Source organism: Tiliqua scincoides, chromosome 6 (genome assembly GCF_035046505.1).
Source record: "Tiliqua scincoides isolate rTilSci1 chromosome 6, rTilSci1.hap2, whole genome shotgun sequence".
In the NCBI taxonomy this organism is placed as follows: domain Eukaryota; kingdom Metazoa; phylum Chordata; class Lepidosauria; order Squamata; family Scincidae; genus Tiliqua; species Tiliqua scincoides.
The window spans coordinates 29,638,212-29,664,750 of NC_089826.1; positions in this window are offsets into that span (position 1 = coordinate 29,638,212).

Genomic DNA, 26,539 nt, shown 5'->3' on the forward strand with positions numbered 1-26,539 from the left:
AAGAAGACCAAGAAGACAGCAGACTGGTTTGAAGCCCACTCTGAGGAGTTGACACCAGTCATTGAGGAAAAGTGGAGAGCTCAAGCAGCATACAAAGCCTGTCCCAGTGAGCACAACCTACAGGTTCTCCGAGCTGCTCGCAGCAAAGTCCAGCAGACTGCCAGGAGATGTTGTAATGACTGCTGGCTCCAACTCTGTTCCCAGATACAGATAGCAGCTGACACGGGCAACATCAAGGGGATATATGATGGTATCAAGCAGGCCCTAGGTCCAACACAGAAGAGAATTGCCCCTCTGAAGTTTGCCACAGGTAAGGTCATCCAGGATCAGGTGCAGCAGATGGAACGCTGGGTGCAGCACTACTCTGATCTGTATTCCAGAGAAAATATAGCTACTGAAGAAGCGCTGAACAACATTGAGTGCCTGCCTGTGTTGGAGGAACTTGACAGTGAACCAACCCTAGAAGAACTTCACATGGCCCTGAGCTCCCTTGCCTCTGGCAAGGCACCTGGAAAAGACAGCAGCCCTGCTGAGGTCCTAAAGTGCTGCAAAGAGATCATTGCCACTGAGCTGCATGAAATCCTCTGTCTCTGCTGGAGAGAATGTGGAGTACCACAGGACATGAGGGATGCAAACATCGTCACGCTGTACAAGAACAAAAGCGACAGGCGATGCAATAACTACCGCGGCATCTCTCTCCTTAGCGTTGTAGGAAAGTTGTTTGCCTGAGTTGCACTAAAGAGGCTCCAGGTACTTGCAGAGAGCGTCTATCCAGAATCACAGCGCAGATTCCAAGCCAAGAGGTCCACCACTGATATGGTATTCTCCCTTAGACAGCTGCAGGAGAAATTCTGGGAACAACGACAGCCACTCTTTATAGTCTTCATAGATCTTACGAAGGCTTTTGACCTGGTCAGCAGGGACAGCCTCTTCAAGATTCTCCCCAAGATCAGATGTCCACCCAGGCTGGTCTTTCCATAAGGACATGAAGGGCACTGTAGTCTTTGATGGCTCCACATCAGACCCCCTTTGACATCTGAAGCGGGGCTGTGTTCTTGCGCCGACCTTGTTTGGGATTTTCTTTGTTGTCCTGCTGAAGCATGCCTTTGGAACTGCAACAGAAGGCATCTATCTCCGGACCAGATCAGACAGAAAGCTCTTCAACCTCTCCAGACTGAGAGCAAAGTCCAAAGTCCAGCTGAAATGTCTGCGTGACTTCCTCTTTGACGATAATGCAGCTGTCACCGCCCACTCTGCCAAAGATCTTCAGCAGCTCATGGATTGTTTTAGCAAGGCCTGCAAAGACTTTGGACTGACAATCAGCCTGAAGAAAACACAGGTCATGGTTCAGGATGTGGAATCACCTCCCTCATTACAATCTCTGTGCATGAACTGGAGGTTGTCCATGACTTTGTGTAGCTTGGTCCAACAATCTCTGACACTCTTTCTCTCGATACCGAGCTAAACAAACATATCGGTAAAGCAGCTACCACATCTTCCAGACTCACAAAGAGAGTCTGGTCCAACAAGAAGCTGACGGAACACACCAAGATCCAGGTCCACAGAGCTTGCGTCCTGAGTACACTTCTGTACTGCAGTGAGTCATGGACTCTTCGCTCACAACAGGAGAAGAAACTGAACGCTTTCCACATGTGCTGCCTCTGACGCATCCTCGGCATCACCTGGCAGGACAAAGTTCCAAACAACACAGTCCTGGAACAAGCTGGAATCCCTAGCATGTATGCACTGCTGAAACAGAGACGCCTGTGTTGGCTTGGTCATGTTGTGAGAATGGATGATGCCTGGATCCCAAAGGATCTCCTCTATGGAGAACTCGTGCAGGGAAAGCGCCCTACAGGTAGACCACACCTGCGATACAAGGACATCTGCAAGAGGGAGCTGAAGGCCTTAGGAATGGACCTCAACAGGTGGGAAACCTTGGCCTCTGAGCATCCCGCTTGGAGGCAGGCTGTGCAGCATGGCCTCTCCCAGTTTGAAGAGGCACTTGGCCAACGGACTGAGGCAAAGAGGCAAAGAAGGAAGGCCCACAGCCAGGGAGACACACCAGGGACAGACTACATTTGCTCCCAGTGTGGAAGGGATTGTCACTCCCGAATTGGCCTCTTTAGCCACACTAGACGCTTTTTCAGAGTGTGATACCATAGTCTCCCAAGACTGAAGGATGCCAGTGATGGTGGGTGTTGACTATCTTTGTGCCTTTCTCCGCCTCCCCGTCACGCCTATATCTTTGCCATAGTGTTCATCCTGGGAGGTAAGGGGTACAAAACAAGGAATGATTTTTAGCAGCTTAAAAATGAAACATTTTAACTTTTGGTTTCCTCTTCCAAAATTTTAAACAATACATACTGTATGTATGTTATAATATATATGTTTTGCTGTATATGTTATAAACATATAATATATATGTTTTTCAAAACATTTTGCTGTATATGTTATAAACATATAATATATATGTTTTTCAAAAGTTGTCACTAGATGGCAGCAGTGTGTCTTGAAACTTTGCTAACAGCATCATTACATGGCACTAATGTATTTAAATATATTAGGGATTTAAATCCTCTTACACCTTTGTAGGCCTCCCAACCTGCAATGGCTCTCCTTGGACCTGCAGTAGTTATTCCACTTGCGCAAGCCCAAGGCGAAAAAAGGGCAAGGAGGCTGCTCCTGGAAGAGATTGCTGCCAGATCCACAGCCTGCCCACCCCCATTTGCTGCCCTTCCTGCTCAGTTTCACCACCTCTCCACCCTGTCCCTCCCTCTCCCAACTTCTCCCCCCTTCCCTACCATCCGACTTCCCTCAGTGGGTAGCTGGTGCACTACTCAGCACTGCTGGAAGGCGCTTTTGCAGCAGTCATCCAGAGAACTAGTTTGTGAGAGTCTGAATCTCTTGGCAATCTATTGCAAATTATACTTCATCATCTCTCAATTAATTCTGATCTGCATTCGTTCTGGTCCCACTGTAGGCTAGACAGATGCCTAGTACAAATCTGAGCCAGGGATAAGCAAACCGTAGCCCTGAAACCTGTACTCAGTCAGTGGCTCAGCACTAGAATGTGAGAGTATTAGAACAGACTGCCTACAGAACAGGTTCAGAGAATCTTTCCCTCAGCAGTCAGCACTGAGTATCTACAAGCAGAATTTCCCCCTGAGAATTGTGTAGGGGCACACTCTGGCACCTCTCATATTAGAAATAAAACAAGAAACAATATTTTATTAAAATGGTATGAGAAAGTGGAGAATTTTTTTTTTACTGTTCCTCCAAGGTGACCAAACGGCTTGACGGGCTAGTCTGCAACTTCAATTTAAGAATATAAATATGCAAAAATACCTAAACCATATGAATAAAAATTCATGTGACGTGCATAACTCTAATAATTGAATGTTGTTCCACAACTTACCATATTCTAATAACTTAGACCCAAATCCTAACCAACTTTCCAGCACTGACACAGCTGTGCCAAGGGGGCATGTGCTGCATGCTGCAGTTGGATGGCACTCAAGGAGGCCTCCTCAAAGTAAGGGAATGTTTGTTCCCTTACCTTGGAGCTGCATTGCCCTTATCTTGGTGCTGGAAAGTTGGTTAGGATTGTGCCCACAGTTTCATCAAAATGCATGAACTCCACCTATTTACACCAGGATTTGCTTGTTCTCTTTACACCTTCTCCAAAAGATGCTGATGATATAGGCCGGGGTGCCCAAAACCCGGCCCTGGGGCCACTTGCAGCCCTCGAGGACTCCCAGTGTGGCCCTCAGGGAGCCCCCAGTCTCCAATGAGCCTCTGGCCCTCCGGACATTTGTTGGAGCCCGCACTGGCCCAACGCAACTGCTTTCAGTGTGAGGGCAACTGTTTGACCTCTCACGTGAGCTGTGAGATGAGAGCTCCCTCCACTGCTTGCTGTTTCATATCTATGATGCAGCAGTGGCAGCGAAGGAAAGGCTGGCCTTGCTTTGTGCCAGGCCTTTTATAGGCCTTGAGCTATTGCAAGACCTTCATTCATTCATATAAATTCATCTTTAATATATTCATTTACGTAAACTTATGTAAATTTATTCAAATTTGAAATGTAAAGTAATTCTCCCCCCCCGGCCCCCAACACAGTGTCAGAGAGATTAATTAGCCCTCCTGCCAAAAACTTTGGACACCCCTGATATAGGCAATAAGTTCTCAGTTACAACAAAACTGGAATATCTTCCCAGATCTTAATTTGATATTTAGCAGGCCTCTCAGATCATTGGGGTTTTCCCAATTGTTATCTGCTTTTCATTTCCCCTCCCCCCCACTTTTATAGACAGCTAGGGCTCTCATATGTCAAACACACTCTTCAGACATTTGAGGAGTGATTTATGACAGGCTGCTGTATCTTGAAACTCTCTTTCTGAAAAAGGAGATTGCGTCCTTTACATGAAACAGACAGTGTTTCAACTAGAACTGTTGGACAGACACTCATAATGAACTTCCACAAAGGGAGCTGAATTCCAGGCTTTGTTGGTGGAAGGATTTGCCAGGGTGAGCTAGTTCTAACAAGAGGGTCTTTAGGAGATCTGTAAAGGAAACTTTAAGTCCTCTGTATGGATGTGTTCATACATGTGCATTAATCATTTGATGAATGCATCATCAAGCTGTGACCAGTATTGGTGAAACAAACATCCCAGACCAAACATTATAGACAAAGATATTGTATTATATCAGCTGACACCATCTCAGCACAATGTTTTTCAGTGGAGAATAGCTGTGAATTATCAAGTGATGAAAGATCAAGTGATGCATGTGCATGTTTGAATCATTCTTACACATTGAGGTTTGGGCTTGAAGACTTCCTCTATCCCCAGAATTTTGAAGTTCCACTACTGGCCTCTGTAATTTAGAAAAACTAACTCGTTGCTTGAAGCATTATTGTTTGTGCTGCTGATGAAGACTGTCTCCCCAGAAGCAAAGCGGGGAGAGGATGTTTGTGTCTCGAAGCCAAGTGCCTAAATCATTGGCTACTTTATTTTTTGACATTTCCAAAAATCAGTAACCACTTCCTCCTTTGGCTGAATTCCAGTTCTATAGTATATTCAATATGGAATATACTTTTTTTTTTTTTTTTTTTACTGTGTGTTAGCTGTGGAAAAAGAACAGCTGGTCAGCCCAGTCCTGAGTTTGGTGCGCCAGCTTACTGCCAGCACGCACTATTGCAAACGTGCTGTAAGGCACATTTGCAGGCCCTCCCTAGCACCAGGCGAGCACTGGGTGGGTGCCTGAGCACCTGGCAGAACGCCAAGCAGCGGAGAGGTAAGTGGAGGTGTGAGGGGAGGCAGGGAGGAGGTGTTCTGGGGAGGGGGAGGCGGGCAGAGGGTGGGGAGAAGGTGTTACGGGGGGGCAGAAGGTGGGGAGAGTACAGGGAGGAGGTGTGCCAGGGGGAGGGAGTGGGACGGGAGGGAGGGAGGGAGACTCACTGCCTGACACCGAGGCACTTGATTCACTGCTGACCTTTTGGTTGGCAGTGAATTGAGTAGCTCCATTGCGGGGCTACTCCGTTTACCCGGGGGAAGGGGACAAAAGTCCCCTCCTGAAGAGCCAGCGGTGGCTGCCTGGTGCACGTAGGATATGGCGGCAGCCATTTTCGACAACACCGCAGCCCTGCACCCCAGGCAGCTCAGGACTGGGCTGTCAGGCTGCAATCCTATCCACACTTACTAGAGAGTAAGCCTCATTGACTATAATGGGGTTTACTTCTTAGTAGACATGCTTAGGATTGGACTCTCACAGTGGAACTAAGGCCCAGATCCTAACCAACTTCCCAACACTGGCATAGCAGTACCAATGGGATGTGTGCTGCATTCTGCAGTTGGGTAGCCCTGATGGAGGCCTCCTCAAAGTAAGGGATTGTTTATTCCCTTATCTCGGAGCTGCATTGCCCTTATGTCGGTGCTGGAAAGTAGGTTAGGATTGCGCCTAAGTTACACAAAGCACTTTATATACATACTGCAAAATGAGACTAATGAAAGTCTAATCCAGGCGTGTCAAACATAAATCCTGCAGGCCCAATGCGGCCCCTGGAAGCTCTGTGTCTGCCCCCTGTGATAATTGGGCTGTCCCAGTATCACCCTTTCAGGAGCGCCATTTCTGCCAAGGCTCTGGGAGGGAGAGATGGAAGTATGCTGCAGAATTTAAGGAACACTACAGGGAAAGGAGCAGACCAAGAGGGGTAAGAGAGGGACACACTGCCAAGGTGGTGGGAGAGCCCAGTAATCACATTGGACCCCTTTACAACAGCACCATTCCTGCCAAGGCATCACTTTGCAGACCATGTCTCAGCTGCTGTGATGCAGTGATGCTGTGGCAGAAACGGCACTGCTGAAAGGGTGGACTGGGTGGTAACTAATTGAAATTATGATCAAGATTTGCACATTTTCTCTTCTGTCATTTGCAGCTAATGAGTTTCTATGTGAGAACCAGGTGCTTATTTCTGACCACCAATTGCATAATGACATCACTTTCTGTTTAGTGATGTCACTTCCGACCCTCATGCGCCCCCATGAATGCTGTTTGACCCACTATATCAAATCAGTTTGACACCTCTGGTTTAATCAAAGCAAGACAGAGCAATCCACAAGCCTTTAAAATGGGAACTGAATAGGTAACTGCTCCCCCTACTGATGGGTATAAACGCATACATATCCACACAGCTCTATCTCACATGCTGTTTCTCTTCTAACAGTATGAGCACTGGATAGTTAACTTGTTGATTATAGTCTGTTTTAGATATTTTGCATATTCCTCCCTCCCCAAATATCATTAGCATTACCAAACATGATCATTAGGTTATATTAAACGTTTCTGTTGGCTGGCTAAGAGTTAATGAAAGAAACCAAGAGTGTAAGAAGTCATAATTGTAATAATACTCTGCATTAATTAATCAACAGTACAATCCAGTGTATGTCTATTTAGAAGTAAGCTCTTCTAAAGCTCTTCTTTCAAGTGTGCAGGTATAGGGCTGCAGCACTAGAATAAATACCAGCCTTGGTTCTGTATTGACAATTGCTAAAGTATGTTAAAATCTGAACACTACATTTTGGTAACACACACACAGAGTGTTATCAGAATGTGGCTTTTGAATTTTTTCTTGAGGAGCAGAACAGTAATCTACAATTTTGATGTATGTTAGAATTTACACTTTAACCATAGGCATTCATTGTAAGGGTAAGAAAAAATACTTCCTACTATTTAACTACACATCAATTGTTACTACAGCGTCATTAAGGGAACAATCCTGTGCATGTCTGCTCAGAAGTAGGTTCCATTGTGTTCTACATTACTCCCAGGAGCTTGCTCCCAGGAAAGTGTGTACAGATTGCAATCTATGTTAAGGAAAATTGACATTAATTGGATGTATTCTTTTAATTAGGTACTTAAAAAAAATATTTAGCATCACTTTGTACTTCATCCTGTGCAAGTTGGGGAAAAAAGTTGACTCTGTCTTGAAGAGATTAATAATCAAAAAGACAGATGTAGGAAAGGCAGGAAGTTTGTTCTGTCAAGGGATACTATAGTAAAGGATTCAATACTAGGTTGGGGGATATAGTGGAGAATTGTGTTTTTATTGTACAAGGCAAGGTTTATTCTTGATCACTGTTCCCAAATGTGTTGAAAGGTTAACATTGCAAACCAATTCAGCATAAATGTTTTTCTTTCCCCTTCAGTTTGCACAAAGTAAGAGTTTAATGGGCTTTTTCTTTGGAGACATTCAAAGATCTTGGAGACAATTAAGGCAATGGAAGCCATTAAATTTAATATAAACAAAAGATACAGCCATTATTAAAGAAATATAAGCTAGTTCTTCATCAAGGATTGTCTCTGGACATGTCGGAGAGCTATTTTAGGACTGTAAACCTTGAAACATGATTACATTATACACTTATTTGAAATCGTTTATTTGTTTAATAAATTCTTCCATGATTTGTCTCACTAAATGTCCAACTGCTTTATTGTATCTATGGAACTGACCCAACAACAAATTACAAACAGCTTCATGATTTCCGCAAAGTGTGAGATTTTATATTTTATATTTGTTGTGTGTTATTTGTGTGTACATGCGCAGTTCTTTGGAAACATGGGTTCAAATTTCTAACAGGCACTGGAATGTTCAAAATTAAGCAGAGAGAGAGAGAGAGAGAGAGAGAGAGAGAGAGAGAGATCAGAATTACGTATGCTAAATACATAGAAGAATTTTTTCACAATTTTGTGAACAAATTCTAACCTTGGGGTAGGAAAGATAAAAGCATCTCACAGCACAATCCTAAACTTACCAGGCTGGAGTGTTAACACAGGGTAAGGGGAATAATATCCCCTAACTCTGAGGAGACCTCCAGTTTACTCCTAAAATGGTTGGATATAGCAAAGGCCACTCAGTCCAGCTGCACCTGCTCAGGTTAGGATTGGGCCACCCATTGTACACTATAATCTGGATTCACAGTTTGGTCTTGCTGTACTTCCTCCTAATGCAGGCAACTGAGGCTGCAATCCTAACCACACTTTCTTGAAAGTAAGCCACTTTGAACAAAATAGGACTTACTTCTGAGAAGACCTGGTTAGGATTGTGCCCTAAATCTTTATAGGCCCATGTGGCATATTTAGGAGCCAGGATACCGTGCAGTTCCATATCTGTGTCCGTGCTGTTTGCAACCAGTCAAAGCAATCCCAGTGGCAAGTGTTGCACAACAGTATTCCTTCCCCCAAGTATGAGGGACTTGCCAGGGCTTTGCTTCATTTCTGGAACATCTACTTACTGTTTTTCAAAGTGGCATGGAAATAAACTTATAGCACAAATATAAAAAGGAGGGTGTACATTTCATTTGGAGCGAATCACATTCTGAAACGAATGCTTTGGAACTGCTTCGGAAAGAGCCTGAAATGAAGTAAGGTTGCTTTAAGGTACTCTGAACAGAAACAAAGCTGTCCAAAGCAGCTTTGGATGCCTGAAAATTTTGTTTCCTTCTTTTTCTGTCTTTAAATGTGTGCAGTCTTATCTTCGACATAGATAAAAGGTGGCTTCCAAGCATTTTAGAGAGAGTAGTGGGAGATCAGGCAAGGCGCAGTGCTCTGAGCTTTCAGTGAGGCACAGAAGCAACTGAAAGTTGAAAATTGGTGCTTTATTTGCTTCCTCTTCCAACTGTCATGATTCTTGAGAGGAAACTGTGAACATATAAGGCTCTTGTGTTGACTGTTTTCTCTGCCCTATATGAGTTCTTTTTTGAAGTGAATGTTTGCACAAGCTTTTGGTGTGCTCTTCAAATAAATATGTTCCTTCTTATTCCTAAATTATCCATATCTCCCCATCAAAATTGCCTTGTTTCATGTGGGTGGTGTTATGTATGTAAGTTTTGATGGATCGAAATCCTACCATCCGATTGGCCCTCTAGTTAATGTAAGTTCTGGCCAATCGGGTGATGGATCGAAATCCTACCATCCAATTGGCCCTCTAATTAAGGTTTCAATTGCACCAATCACGGGAAGTCTGGGTGGAGTTAAAGGCTATAAAAAGCTGGGGTTTTGCCTTGTATTTTGCTAGGTTCTGTTCTGAAGATGGAATAAACGTATTGAGCTGTTATCACTATGCCTTCCTACATTCGCATGGACCCACTATATAATAGGTACATAGAAAGCAATAGATGCACAACATTTCAGAAATCAATACAAAGAGTGATGGAAACAGAAGTAAACGAGCCCTAGTAAACCATACTAAATAACTGTAGAAAATGTAATTCCATTTCAGTATGTTTTAATGTCTTTTAATTTCTTTTTCAGATTTAAATTCTTTAAAATGCATACAAACTGCCAATTTTCTTTAATGTTTACAGTTGTGAATTTAAAACCAGTAACTTCAAGAGTTTGTGTCTCATGTGTCTGTGTGTTCCGGTAGCAGAGAGTGAGGCAGGAGGAGGGCAGAAACAGTGGAGCTCAACTCCCCTGGATCCTGAGCTCCATGTCGGGCCTGCGACCCAACATGGAACTCCTTGATTCTGTGCAGCTCCCCATTGTGGGGCTACTTCCCTTAATTGGGGAAAGGGCACAAAAATTCCCTTCTCTTGAGGAGGTGGCAGCGGCAGTGGCTACCTAGGGCACCCTGGATCCCGTGGTAGCTATTTTCGGCACTGCGGCAGCCCCATGCTCCAGGCAGCTCAGGATTGGGCTGCCCCTTCTGAGTAAATAGATATAGGTTTGCACTATTAGTCTGTCTTTGAATTCAATTCTTTTAAAAAAAGTGTATTAAAAATTCAACATTTTAAAAAACCTGCGTGGAATCAGAACTAATGGTATTTGCATAGTATTTTTAATTTCCTTTCTTTTTCAGGTTTTTCTTATATTCCTTGTACGAGCTTCTGCTAACTGAAATCTGCTCATTATTTATTTCTGCCAATAATATCTGAAACCAGATTCCTGCCTGTTTCTGTTCTACTGTTTGAAGTGCATTAACTTTACAAACCTGCTGGAAAAATTATTGCATTTTATAGGGATTATCCAATTATTCACTGCAGGTCAAATTCAATAAATCTTATGTTACACGCAAAGCTAGTCATTAATCAGCCAAGCTTAGTGGACTGACAGCTATGTAAGTTTCTGTACACAGCACTTTCAGGGCAATGTCCATGTCCTTTGATTTTCTACCTTGTTTTCTGTCTTGTAGTGATCATTTTTTACTATTGTCCTTGAATAATAATTTGAATATTTATTTAATGGATTTTTTTGCCCATCTTACAACCTATTTAAAAACAACAAAAACAGTAAATGATAAAATAATAAAAATCCCAAAGAATGAGTGCCAGTTAAATCTGTTAAATACCAGTTACACTCTGCTTCTGTAAGATGGAGAATTCCAATTCCCTGATGCAGCAACAACAAAGTGGCACTGAAATAAGTTTCTGTATGCAAATCACCTTTTCATATGTGGTTTCGTGTATATCACAGTGCAATATAGTGGTCCAAACAGCCAACTTTAAAATATCTAAACAGTCAACAAGATTAAACAGTTTATCATTTTATAACAGAGGCAATGGGGATATTGGCATAATGTCTTTTCATGTTTGTCCATGTTGCTAAAATCTCTTCAATTACATGAACAGTGCAATTTCCTTCTTGGATTGTAGAGGTTTTAGTGTCATCTTGTTGCATTGTTGCTACATTTGAAAGGGGATTGTACTGTTATCTTTATACCAGCTTAGTAACCATGACACAGCCCAATCCTAGCCTGTGCTGGTGCAGCTAGGCTGTACAGCCTGCGCTGTATCGAGTCCGAACACCCTGTATAAGGCTGCTAGTCTGGAAAGGTGGTTAGGATACGACAGAGGAGGCTTCTGCTGATCCTGCCCCATCCCTGTCCTGATCTGCCCCTGTTCCTCCCTCCCAGGCCTGATCCGCCCCTGCTCTTCCCTCCCCACGCCCAGAAACACCCCCTCCTTGCTTCCCTGCCATCCTCCCCACCTCATTGCAATTCTCAATGCCTTACCTGTCTGTACCAGTGGCCAGGGGCTCAGAATGCAGGTCTCCCCACTAGCACATCCTACTCCCTGTTGCAGCCTGCTCCCCGTTATCTGTTGCTGCACCTGCCAAGCAAGTGCATACGATTGTGCTCTCAATCTGTTATCATGATAATAAAAAGTGCCAAGCACTGTTTATCAATTTTTTGCATTGACTTTATTTTTTTGCAATCAATTTGCTATTCTACATCTATCTATCTATCTATCTATCTATCTATCTATCTATCTATCTATCTATCTATCTATCTATCTATCTATCTATCTATCTATCTATCTATCGTATGGCATATAACACATTGACTTATATATCAATTAGACTAGATCAAATGTAAATGTCCAGTTCGTCCAGCCACTCAAGGACAGAGTTACCTACATTGAAAAAGTCAGTCCATGGGCCAGTATACGCCCTCAGTTTGCAGCCAGACACAATGAGATATATGGTTTGGAGGGAGAACCTGCAATCACACAGTGGGGTAGATACTAGCCCCCATTTAAACATTGAGTTCTGACTTAACACCATGTAGGGTATGGATCCTGCTATTCTACAAGGTGCTGAACAATTGTCTCAGACTGAACTGTTGCTAATCCTTCTGTATAGTTGGATTAATTGTTGAATATCATGCACAAGTCTCCATTTTGTTGTGTGTGTTTTTGTGATCCACAATAACTATTCAGAAATCGGTTGTTTTATTGGGGTTAGTTAGCTGTAGTTAGGGATATGCCCACTTTCATCTGGAGAGTTGAAAATTCTGGGTATTTATTGTACCAGTATGCCAGGAGAAAGCCTGTTTCTGTACAATGAAATATGAAGATATTGTTTGTAGTGAAAATATTCTTTAAAGATTGTCCAGCAGAGGGCAGCAGTGTAACACTTGTAGTGTGTTCGAAAAACCTCTGGATTGCTTAGAGTTGCTAAATGTTTGCAAATGGTGTGGCACATGTGAGTTAAGTGTGAGAGGGTGATGTACCAGAAATATTTATTTTACACTTCTCAGACATTGCAAATTTTAATGGGCTTTCAGTTCACTTTATCATTTTAGGAAAATCAACATGTGACATGAAAGAATTTTAGAATACGTCAGTGCAACTATCCTCAAATGTTGATTGTCCAATGACGAAACGGGCTTTCCCTAGTACTAGTTGCCCTGCCCTCCTTGGAGGGAGGTCTGCACTATCTGCATAGACTGGGTGTTAGTATTGTCCGTGGAGTAAACTTTCAGAGGACAGTGGGGAACCAGCATGGGGAAGAACTGAAAGAAGTGGATGAAAGAACAATTGCTGGATATTCATATGATCCCTTCAAATTCCACATAATACCCCAAGGGCCACAGATCTCTGAGCAGATCTCCTAACATACATTTTTGTTTGAAACAGCTTCATGGAACCCAAACTGAATTTGAGCCCATGCACTGCCTTTCAAGATGTCATTTCCCTGACTTAAATTTGCCCCAAGGCTGCTCTATTAGTTGTGGAGGTAGAGTGGGGGGAAGACAAGTAAACGTGGATACTTGTCTTTTCATGACTAACAGCAACATTGGGGGACTGATTTAAGATCCCAATCCTATGGACTAGTATTGCTGGTGCTGGAGCCCAGTGCCTGCGGAAGGTGTCATAAATGTGCTGTAAAGCACATTTACGGCACCATGGGAGGAAGGAATGCCGGCACCGGGCCAGCACCAGAAGAATGCTGGCTGGTGGTAAGTGGCATTACCAGCTGGCAGTGTGGCTGTTTGGGGCAGGGGGAGGTGTTCTGGGTGGGGGGAGGGCAGAACGGGGGAGGGGCTGGTGTTTAAGAGGTATGGAACCAGCAGAAGCCTCCTCCACCAGATGCTGCGTGTTGGGCTGAAAAGCCCAACACAGAGGTTCTCAAATCCACACCAGCAAAATAGCTAGCACAGACTCGAGTAGCCCCACTGCAGGGCTTGTACCCAATAATAGGAGAAATGTCCTCCTGAAGAGCCCTCTGGTGGTCCCTGTGGGACAGCTGGATACAGCAGTTGCAATTTTGGTGTCACTGCACCTGGCAGCACCGGCAGCCATAGGACTGGGCTCCATCAGGTAAACGACACAAGGTAAAAGCAAGAAAACCTCTCCCCATCCCCAGTACCATAGCCGTGATTGTTACAATTGCTCCACACAGCATCTTCTAATGAAATAAAGTAAGCTGTTGGGATATCTAGTCACAGATCTCTCACTGCATGTAAGGTTTGGCCCTAAATTTGAGGTTTTAGTTTTAAAACTTCCATCACACAGTATTTTCTTCACCTCTGTTCAATGGTTCTTTCCTCAGGAATCCAACAGAGACTGTACTGCAGCTGAATGTATTCAACAGCCATGTAGCCAACATGTCAGTGCTGAATTGCACTGGAGCCCATTTTTATCTGTATCTTATTTAGCTGAATTGGAATACCTCTTCCTTCAGTTTTCAGTAATGTCCTTGCTTGCTTTGGTTCCTGCTTTGGGTTCTGTTCTTCTGTCATTTCCAGCCAGGAAGAGTTTTGCCATTAGCTTCAGGAGGGATCGTTTCAAGGCTACGTTCAATTCTATTATGAGATCTTCAGCCAAAAGGATTAAAGGCAAATACAAAGCCAATCAAGAGGAGAACAAATAACAGTCTGCTCTGTATTCCAAATGAATGAGATCAGTGCAACTCTCATGTGAGGATGTAAACATTTAGTACACCTCACTTGTCCTGCAATGCTTTTCCCAGATGAAGAGAGGGGGGAAAGAGACTGTGTCCTGGCTAGGTCGACAACGCCGTTAGTGCATGTTGATTGTCAGCAGTGTTCATGATTACTGTTTGGATAACCTTGGCTTGAGTAAATAAAGAAACAAACCTATTTTCCAATCAGATGCCGAGTTTAGTTAGCATAATCTTAGAAGAGGGATGGGAAAGAGGACTGAGCTGTTTTGACTTTAAGCCTTTTGGCTCTGCTTCAGAGGTTGAAGAATTGTACCTGCTTTGTTTAGTTTGTTGTTGTTTGGATGATCAGTACTTCCCGAAATGCCTGCAGAATGTAGCCTCCGTAATTCTCCAAAGATGGCTCTTAGCTATTTGGTGAGGCTTGTAAAGAAAGTGTAAGCCAGCCTCTCTCCTTGTCAGAAAGGGGCAAGATCAGAACTGTAATGATGATTGACTCTAATTGGCCTCTGTGTTGACAGAGTCATGGAGATGCCCCAGGTTAACAATGAGAATTGACCTAAAAATCTTGCATATAGAAAGGAAGGCCTAGAGGTAAAATACAGTCCTGTATGTGACAGGTTAACGGACAGCTGTTATTTCAGCAGTTTGGTTTCTTTAACATGAAAGAGGATATGAAAAACCGGATCAAATCTGGATATGTACATTGTCACTATACATTGTCATCACAGGTGGCATATACTGTCTCTATTTTACCACCAATGATTGCAGATGGTACCTACCAATAAAAGGACACGATAGGTTAGATCAGAGGTGCCCAAACCCCAGCCTGGGGGCCATTTGTGGCCCTTGGGGACTCCCAATCTGGCCTGCAAGGAGCCCCCAATCTCCAATGAGCCTCTGGCCCTCCGGAGACTTGCTGGAGCCCGTGCTGGCCTGATGCAACCGCTCTCAGCATGAGGGCAACTCTTCGCAGGCCAAGGGTTCCCTCCACTGCTTGCTGTTTCATGATGCTGCAGCAGCAGCGAAGGAAAGGCCAGCCTTGCTTTGTGCAAGGCCTTTTATAGGCCTTGGGCTATTGCAAGACCTTCATTCATTCATTCATTCATTCATTCATTCAAGTTTCATCTATTATGGAAAGGCCAGTCTTGCTTTGTGCAAGGCCTTTTATAGGCCTTGGGCTATTGTGAGACCTTCATTCATTCATTCAAGTTCCATCTCTAATATATTCATTTATGTAAACTTATTCAAATTTTAAATGTAAATTAATTCTTTTTTTTTTTTTTTCCTGGCCCCTGACCCAGTGTCACTGAGTGAAAAGTTCACATGTAATGAGTTTTTCATCACCATGAATGGATCCTTAGCTATGGTTGTGTGGCTAATACTACCTAGTTGACATTTTGGAGACAGGTTGAGTTTGCCAATGTATTCCAGTTCAAACCGAGATGCTTAATAACGCATTTCAGCTGCTACCAATATTGTTCCCTTGTGTAGACTTCTCTGCAGGAGGCTAGGGAGATAAATCAAGACAGCAGGATGGGAAACAGAGTGTCACTAGTTATGATTCAATTGTAACAGTGCCCGAGGCTGTTTCACTATACGGTGTTTGTGGAGCGATAGTCGGAAATTGCATATGAAATGAAACTGCATTTGCTTAATGCTGGTTTATATTTATCTGTAGGAAGCTGAAAAAAGGGGGGTGAACTTAGAGGGGTGTTAATTTCTTAGCCATTTTACAAGAAGCACATGTGTATGAGATTATCTCCTCTTCTAAGCACGTCAAGTGGATCAAGGATAGTATTTGAACAGGAAGGATCTGGGCTGATTCTAAAAAGGACAGTAGTGTACATGCATAAAACCTTTTAACTGTAACATGCTCCCCATATTTTAGTTTGCGTTTCTTGTATTGGCTTCAAGTCATAGCATGCACACATAAAAGCAATCATTAGACCAGGAGTGGGCAGGCATTTTGGCAGGAGGATCACATCATCTCTCTGACACTGTGTCAGGGGGCTGGGAAAAAGAATGAATTTACATTTAAAATTTGAATAAATTTACATAAATGAATACATTAGAGACGGAACTTATATGAATGAATGAATTTTACTGAGCTTATTTAGAATACACATGAGAACTATAATATAGGCATGTAGAACCACATGAGAACATACAGACCAAGTCAGAAACATATGGAGACGTAAGTTGTTCAGCGGCAATGGGGGGAGTTAAGTAATGCCCAGGAAAAGCAGAAAATACATGGAGACTATAAAAGGCCTTGTTCTAACTTGGCCCGCAGTTTGCGTCTGTTGGTTGCAACCAGCAGTCATGGGCCAATGCAGGCTCCAACAGTTTCTGACAGGCCAGAGGCTCATTGGAGACTGGGGGCTCTCTCTGGGCTGGATTGGGGGTCCCTGAGGACAGCAGTTGGCCCGCAGGCCGGGATTTGCCCACCTCTGCATTAGCCCAATAACTACCAGAGTAGCAGTCCTTTAGAGCGGCGATTTTAAATCTTTTTCATCTCATGACACACTGACAACGCACTAAAATTTGTCAAGGCACACCATCAGTTTTTTGATAATTGAAAGGCACACTGCACTGCTGGTGGGAGACTCACATCCCCCAATGTCCCTACTAATAAATGACCTTCTCCCAAATTCCTGCGATACACAGCAGACCATTTGTGCCACACCAAAGTGCTGTGGCGCACTGGTTAAAAATTGCAGCTTTAGAGATTGGAAGGAATCCATGATACCCTGCAAAACCTCTACTCATTTCAAAAAATTATTTTCAATCATTTAGGCCTTCTTCAGAGTCATCACATCATTTCTGCATTATTTTAGATGAAGTTCTGGCAAATATTGCAGTTGCCCCAAAGTCTATGACATCTTTAGCATTCAAAAAGTGTGCAATAATTTGTGGAATAAGCCAGCACTGTTACCAGGTGTGCTGTAAAGCAGTGCTTTTCAAAGGATGGTCTGTAGACCACTGTTGGTCTGTGAGCCACTGGCAACTGGTCCATGGCATAGCTGCCACTGCTGTGAAGAAGTCACCTGAGGCTTACTGTGGAACTTGAATGGTGCCTCTTAGGGTTGGTATGTCAATCCTCTCAAGAGGTTAGGAGATCAAGAGCTGAAGCTGATGGGGGGGTCAGGACCAAGGTGAACCAGGAAGATTTAAGCTGAGGGCAGTTCATGGTGGAAGATGATCAGAGAGAAGGGCAGCAGGGCAAGAGATGAGGCGTTGCTGTTGCTGCTCTGAGTAGTTCTGAAAGTGAATGGAAAGGGCTGTTTACATGGCGTGTTGTGGCTACTGCTGTACGTACTGTGACACCACCCCTCTGGCTACACTACTGGCTGGTTTATTACATAAAGCATCTTTAAATATAATAAACACAAAAGATATCAATGAGTTTTGCCTCCTTTTGTCTCTCTTTCCAATTTCTTCAGTCAATTCATAGTTCTCTCTTGTATATTTTAGGCATTTCTGGTGTTTTAATATATTAAGAAGGACCCATGTTGCAGAGATTGGTTGTAGTTGGGTTCTGGCTCCTCTCCCCCCCAAAAAGATATGAAAAGCACACGTATAAATGCTGCCACCTTGACTATATCATCTGCCTTTTTTGGCAAGGGTGGGGGTGGGAAGAAAGAGAGGTGCAATATCTACTTTTGCAGGCAACAATATCTACTTTGCAGGCAAAAGCTGTGTTTTCTGTTTTTGTGCACCAGCATGACTAATGTGGGGGGGGAATATTTGGCACACATCCCTCAGTACCAGTTGATCTTGAGTTAGTCATGATCATGGACAAAAACCGAAAAGACAGCTTTTGCCTGCAAAGTAGATATTGCACCTCTCTTTCTCCCCCCCCTCCACCCTTGCCTCAAAAGTAGATATTCCATCTCCCATTTCCCGCCCCCACCTGGTGATTTGCCATTCTTTGCTCCTCCCACTCCCTGGATTGGGAAAGGAAGAAGGGCATGGACCCAAAAAGGAAAACATCACTGATGCTTTGGCCCATCACTTTCCTATCCTCCACACTTCCTCTTCTACTCTGTCTCTCTTCCTTTTCCAAGCCAGAGGGTGGAAGGAGTAGAGAAGGTGAGTGGGCAGATGGAGGAAGCTGCCCCCCTGTCAATGTGCTGCATGGGGCAACCACTTCAATCATCCCCATAGATGGATCAGCCCTTTGCATCACTCGTAAATAACGGTCTGTACTGTGAATGAATGAATGAATGAATGAATGAACCTTTATTAGGCATAGATAGAGAAATCATAAAAGCAAACATAATTAGTCCTAATCCCGTTTATCAAAAACAGAGTTAAGATACTAAGTTACTAATAAAACATTTACAGTTCAACATAAAATATCAACATTTTTGACAAATTACATTAAGAAGGCTTAGAAATCACCAAAAGTAAAAATTTAGAAATTCCCTCTGTACTGTGTATACTTTCTCTTTTGGAGTACAGATTGTAATGTGTGACCACACTTTACTGGAGATTTAGCACACATTTCCTCCTTGGTTCCCCCCGGCTGCATGACATTTTCTTCATCAGTCAAGAAAAGGATTATCAGAATCTGTTAGTATGAAGGATAGGACTCAATCTCATCTCTCTAGCATGGCGGACTGAAAGGCTTACTGCACTGCTACTTTCAAAATATGAATATATGAAAGAATGTGCAGCTTGATTACTGGCCACCATATGTTGTTGCTTGTAATATATAATATACACTTGTAACTTTGAGCAAATAGAAACGAAAGTAATATCTCAGACAAGATCTTCACAGGGGTGATGACAATTCTGGTGCCACATATGTACAGGCAGAATATTTTGCTTACACCACAGAGTGAGTCTTCAGCGGGAGATCTATCCACACCTCACAGCATACAGAAGAGAAGAAAGCATGATTATAGGGAATGTATAGTTAAGCTCCAAATCCCTTCATTCCTTAGCTGTCATTACAAAACTTTAATGTCTCAGCATAGTCCCTAAACAAGCACGTTGCAGATGTTTGTTGTAGTCGGCTCAGTTTCCCCACAAAATAAACTGATGTAACATTTTGTATATATGCTATTATCCCTGATGAAAATGAAATCAAAAATATTAAGTACTGACCTAGCAACTGTTACCCTGCACATGCCTGATCTTGTCTGATCTCAGAAGCTAAGCTGGTTAGTACTTGGATGGGAGAGCACCTGGGAATACTGGGTGCTGTAGGCTTATACCATAGTCTTTCGAGACTGAAGGTTGCCAACCAACCAAGTACTGACACATTTTAAGAGGAAATTATTATTTTTTTTATGACTACGTTTCTCCATTTGCTGCAGACCTCCCACCTGTTCCATCTCTCTTTTGGTGAGAGTACGTGGCAGAAAGAGACACACCCACGTTCGGATATTTGACATATATTTGCTTCATGAGTTATATTTCTTATTATGATGGAAGACAAAAATGGCACTGAAGATAATATGGAAAAGACCTAGTTTCAATCTAGCTCAGTGTTTCCCAAACGGTTTGCAGATGTAACTTTCGGTTTGACTGGAAATCACTTCCTGTCACTTCCGCTGGCCATTCTGAGGCCTATGGATCTCTTTCTTGGTTCCTCACTAACAACGCAGACCTGATCAATATATGTGTGAAGCTGGGACTTTTTGCTTTAATGTGCCTTGCTTTACTCTTTTTTATTTTGAACTAGACTTGCCATTTGGTTGCCCATACACTCAGTTTGGAAAAGTCTTTTTGGGAGCACTTCACAATTTGCCCTGAGCAGGGCCAGCAAAGTGACCTATATTGTGACATTGGGCCCCCCTCTCTTGCCCCCACCAAACTGGGGTTGTGAGAAGATCTTCCACTGCTGCAGCCAGCATCTGGCATCTTTGGAGGGCAGTGCAGTGAGCAGAGTGTGGGCTTGCTTTCCCTCCCCTGAGACTGTTTGATCTGAAATGGGTCTCCTAGGAGTAGTTGGTGGTGACATTATGTCACCACCAACTATTTCTGGGTGCCATGCTTTGTGCACAGCATCACAAGAATCTGGCTTACCACAGGTGCAGTTGCCTTGGCTGCCAGGTGAGGGGGCAGCGGCGTGTGAGCACCCTGCATTGGGCCCCATGAGTTCTGAGGCCGGCCCTGGCTGTGAGCACTGGATATTTTAGTGTCTCCAGACTTCATCTTATAAAGGTAAAGTAGGAGTTCTGAAGATCACCATGGAAGCAAAGATTTTGAAACAAGAATAGGACTGTGGAAACAACTCTTTATGAGCTTAAATAAAATGGCTTTCATTTGCTAGTGCTGAGGGTAAGATATGTATAGCAGGAGCACTGGCAACTGCAATGAAATAAACAGTAAAGGAGAGCACACTTGAACAAAAAATGAGAATTTGGAAAAGGCAATTTCATGTGAATGTTTTTCATGGAATTATTGATCATTAAACCATCAAAGCTTGTAGCACTGCAAATGAAGTCCACTTTGAGTGGAAGAAATGTCTACACTTTCCAAAGACTAAAAGGAAAATAATCATATCATGAAGATAATTCCGAGCCCTTGTCAAAATGCATAATTGCCCCAGTACACATCCTAATCAAAGCCCCAAAAAGAACATTAGCAATCATTACTTTCAGAGGCATTAGCATTACCTTTGTCATGGGAGCACATATCACAAGTTGTATGAATTTTCTGACTAAATCGTCATGTTAGGGTATCAGATTCGACTACCTAGTCCTAATACAACAACTGAATTCTGTACTGTATTGTATTTTAGTTTTTCTTTCACCTGTTTTATGCCTCTTTATAATACTGTGTAGTTAGTTATTCTCATTTGAGCCTGGAAAAGAATGTTGCTCAAATCTATAGGCAGGTAATATTTTCTACCATTTGTGTACAAATCATCCAATAGTCAGCTCTGAAAAAGGTGACATCTAATGTTTTCTTTCTAGTGTCTCTTAGGAGACTTTAGTCTAAGCCAGTCGTTCTCAAACTTTTAGCACAGGGACCCACTTTTTAGAAAGAGAATCTGTCAGGACCCATCGGAAGTGATGTCATGACCAGAAGTGACATCATCAAGCAGAAATTTTTTTAACAATTCTAGGCTGCGATGCTACCCACACTTACCCAGGAGAAAGTCCCATTGACTATCATTGTTGAAAGCATAACCTGTTCAAAGTATGGATCTGCAACATTTTCCCAAATGTAGTCACATACCATGGTAGCATCAAGTCTAATATATTAAAAATAAAATATTGAAATGAATGGAGACCCACAATGGGTCCCGACCCACAGTTTGAGAAACACTGGTCTAAGCAGTAAGGAGAGGAGTGCAATAATGGAATACACTTAATTCTTTAAAAATTCTTTTACAAACACACACACATACACACAGAGTATATGTGTAAATATATGTATATAAAATATATATATTCACACACATACACACACAAAATATAACAAATAATGTCTCGTTTCTTGTCTTGTTTCTTTTCATAAGAGGTACTAAAACATTGGGGGATTTACTATAGCTTTTTACCAGATATTTTCTCATTAAAGATGGTGTCAGGCTGCTTTATTTGCAGTTCCAATCCCACCCAGGTCACATGAACCAGTGTCCCATCATGACCAAAAAGAGGTCACTGGAATGTGACTTTGCTAGGAGCAAATGGAAAGAAACAGAATGAGTTTTAATGTGGCACTAAATTAGCAGCTTTAGGGCTTGTCTTCCTTTTAAAAAAATTTATAAGTGAGGAATAGAGGGAACTGTGACCATGTATAAATCTTCCTTCTGCCTAGAACAGCCATACATTGTTGTGCATTTCCAAAAAGACCGGTTGTGTTGTCTCTGATAACTGCCCAAGGTCTTTCAACAACAGTTTTGGGATGCCTTTGAAATTGTTCTGACGTAGTAAAATCAATTGACCTCTTTGTACACAAGCGCTGAGCTAAAACCAGGAAGATGATGTGTTTTCAAATGCAGCATTACATCACTTCCTAAGTTCAACTGACTGCTTTAGGCACTAAAACTTTGGGTGGTCGGTGATTTTCGTCTAGTGTGACACTGAAGCTTTAATAGCAGGAATAACAAACCCATGTTAGAACAAAAATCTAAAAGGAAAAAGGATAGCTATTTAATGGAACTATGGCAAATCATTTTGATTACTTGGCTTTTCTTTATTGTGGTCGACGTTTGATCAACTCAAGGAAGTCTTCAGACCAAATCAGGTTCTAATGAGAAACCAGTTCTGTTTTAGTTCTAAATAGCATATGAAGTGCCATAAAACAGAGTAAAACTATGGTGGGGAAGAGGACCCTAATACTTTGCCTCCACCATGAATACAGAGCGTGGCCACTGCCTTCCTTGCACTATTTTTTTTAATGAAAATCAATGGGGAGGCCACATGTGGAGTATTGTGTCTGGTTTTGGTTGCCACATCACGAAAACTGGAACCAGAAAAGGTGCAGAAGAGAATGGCCAACATGATTGGTGAGTTGGGGCATTTTATGAGGAAAGGGTACAGGGCTCTTCAGTCTAGAAAGAAGGCACCTGGGGGACCTAATTGAGAGCCCAGTACTATACGTCCCCTCCCCCACTGATGCAGCCATGCCAAAAAGGTGCGCACTGTATCTAGTGGGGGATAGTGGATTGGGAGGAAAAGAGGAATCATTTCCCTTTACCCCTCCATAAGCCTACCTCTACACATTGGGTCTCCTCAGATCTACATCAGCTCTTTTGCTGGCACAAGTCTAAGGGGAAGAAAGTGGCAGGGAGCTTCTGAAAAGAGGGGACAGGATCCAGTGTGTGTCATTGTTGTAAAGCTGTTTACACTACCAGAATGCTTGTTGTGGCAGCATGAACAGCCCATAGGATTAGGCCATTCGTCCCATTATATTTTTCTATTTTTAGTGGTATTTGCCGCTCTTGCAGAATATCAATGTTAAGTGCAGTCCATATTATCAGAGATGATATTCTGGGATATGGAATTGGAAAAGCTCTCCCTTTAATATTGTTTAAAGCAAAGGGTCTATAGATTTGGTTGATGATCTGCAGAAAAGATTCCCTTTGAAAATGAAAAGGCTAGCCTTAACCTGAATAGAAACAAATCCCTGTCCATGCATTTAGCCTAAACCTTGTTAGAGTTGCAGAGGGGGCATGCCAGCAAATGAAGTTCTCCCCTCCCCACCAATGTATCCCGTGGTCCCCTTTTCTCCTGTTCTCCCTTGTCTGCAGCACATGTCTGCAGAGGCAAGCACTGAACCTGGGGAGACTTTCTCTTTGCATTCCAGAGCTCTGGTTGGTCTGTATTCTAGAATGTGTGGAGAAACCCTTTTCTGATTCCTCTTTCCTGTTCAGACATGGAGAAAGCCGGGGACATGACCATGGAGTATGTTAGCATGAGAGCATGGCTAGCTGGCATGCTCTCATTCCTCCTGTACCAAGGTGCAATGTTTTAACTGGGCTAAAAAACTAGCAGCACCATGCTGGCTCAGTGCGTAGGCTTGTTTCTACAAATCCATCTCTCCACTGTAGTACTTTGTACATTCAGTTATAGCAACACTTTCCATTTGAGTGCATGGTACTGCAGGGAAATAATTGACTTTATCCTCGCTACTCCCAGTAGGATCATGTCGGTGATAATTCTTTTACTGATTTGTTTACAGTAATTAGGAGAAAATGAATCTCCCCAAAGAGCAAATGAATTACTTCTGTTGCCTTGTCACATATTAAATGTGTAATTTGTTATCCAATTGGAGCCAAAAAGGGATACACTCTTCCAGTTCATGTTGGGAAGCAAGCAAGCTCACCTCATCAGTCATGTCACTAATAATTAACTGCCTTGCACTGCCACCATCCATGCTGGCGTTGGCAATCCATCTGCCATTTCAAATGCCAATTGGGCTTAGCCAACAATAGCTGAACCATATGCAGTCCTGAAATTTGTAAACAGTAGTGGGCTAATGTCTGTTAAATATGCCTGTTTGACTGCTTCCTTGGGAAAGACATGAGACTTAAACCTCCAGGGCATGACCCAATCATTGGGTCACCTGTACTAGGTGCAGAAATGTCACTTTCAATAAATCAAGTTTCTGGTGGCCACAAAATGTCTTTTGTTCATGTTCCCCTAGAAGTTTGGGACGAGTGTTACTAAGAGGCATTGGAGCTTGTTATCTCACATTCCATCAGCATCACTGCAGACCCAGATAATCAATAGATAAACTCTGACATAGCCCATAAAGATATCAGTGGGGTTGTCTACTTAGGGGCAATGTGGCAGATAAAAAGTCTTTCATTCTGTCTCTATATGTCAAAGGACAGATGTCATTTTTTGTTCCCTTTTTATGTTCAGTGTTGTATTATTGACCTAAAGAAAATAGTTCAATAATTCAGAGCATTTGCTCATATTTCAATTAAACAGATTTTGGAAGAATGAAAAATTGTTTGTATGTATGTATGTATTTAAAAGGATTTTACACACCTTTCCTCTGCCAGAGCAAGTGCCCAACGTGGCTTACAATTTACAGCTAAAATAAGCAGCATATTAAAAACAATAAATAAAATCACAAAAAATAAATAAAACCATTTGAGGAGGGCAAACTGTTTACAACCAAGGTACTGCTACAGAGGCATAGGAGGGAGACAACCCATCACCCAAATGCCAGACAACAAAAATATTTTGAGCACTCACCGAAACGCCATGAAGGAGGAGGTAGATTTTAATTCCCCCGGTAGAGAGTTCCATAATTGTGGCACTGCTGCAGAGAAGGCTCACCCCCTTGCCACCATCCCCCTAACTTGGGAGAAAGACAGCACTCTGTCTTTTCTGGATTCAAACGCATACTATTGGCCCTCACATAGACCCCAACTGCCTCCAGACAGCACTCCAGGACTCCCACAGCCTCCCTGGAATAAGATGGTAAGGAGAGATAGAGCTGGGTATCATCAGCATATTGGTGATACCCCACTCCAAATTGCCAGATGATCTCCTGCAGCAATTTCATGTAGATGGTAAAAAGCATGGGGGACAGAATAGAACCCTGTGACACCCCACACTGTAAAGGCCTGGCTGCCAAACAGGAGTCCCCCAGCATCACCATCTGGGACCTGTCAGCTAAGAAGGGGTGGAATCACTGCAAAGCAGTGCCCCCAATCTTCAGCTTGGCCAGCCTGCCCAGAAGAATACCATGCTCAATTGTATCAAAAGCAGCTGAGAGATCCAGCGGAACCAACAGGGATGCACTCTCCCTGTCTAGTCCTCAGTGAAGATCACCCAACTGGGCAACCAAGGCTGTCCCAAAGACCAGTCTGAAGCTGGATTGGAAGGGGTCCTAGATAATCCGTCTCATCTAGGACCACCTGGAGCTGAGATCACCTGTTCAATCACCTTGCCCAAGAAAGGAAGATTAGATACTGGTCGGTAGTTGTTTAGATTGGTGGAATCAAGAGATAGGTTTTCTTTTCAGGAGGGGGCACACAATTGCGATTTCAGGATGCTAGACATCATTCCTTCCTGCAAGGATGAATTTACGAGTTCCACCCAACTGGCCAGACCAGCCCTGGCATATCGAAATAGCCATGCTGGACAAGGCTCAAGTGAGCACGATGAGGGTCTCAAACTCTAGAGGACCCTATTCACATCCTCAAGCCGTAACACTTGAAAAGAATCCATAATGATGGAATTGACAGGTGCTGTAGGGACAACTTTTGGAACTGTTAAACCAGTCATGACAAATATGATCAATTTTACAGTGCCTTGCAAACTCATCACAGTGGGCAATTATACATCAGTGCTACATTTGGAACAGGCTGATATTAATACCTACATTTGTATGCAATTTTATATCAATAAATAGCACAAAGACTGTTGAACTGGTTTTGCCTCCTGTTTCAGAAAGAAAAGAATTTCTTTTTAAGGAAGGAAGAGGGATGCCAGTTGATTCAGAGGATACTTGTGTTGCCCTGTGAAATTGGTGTGCTTTGATTAAAACACTGACTTTAAACTGCCATATTTGAACAAATGAATGAATGATGTTAAGTGCATCTGACTCTTAGGTGGATTGTAGCTATGTACAGTTTGAAAATGGATGAGAAGCAGATGCCCGATCTCGTCTGATCTCGGAAGCTAAGCAAGGTCAGGCCTGGTTAGTATTTGGATGGGAGACCGCTTGGGAATACCAGGTGCTGTAGGCTTATACCATAGTCTTTCGAGACTGAAGGTTGCCAACCACAGAGAAAAGGGCAGCCCAATCCTATGCTGGGCAGTGCCACTGGCCCATGTGCTGCCCCAGCAATGGTTGTCACAAAAGTGCTATAAGGCACATTGCTGTGGCCAGGAGGTGCCAGCAGAGAGGTCAGCACCAGTTGACACTGGGCCTC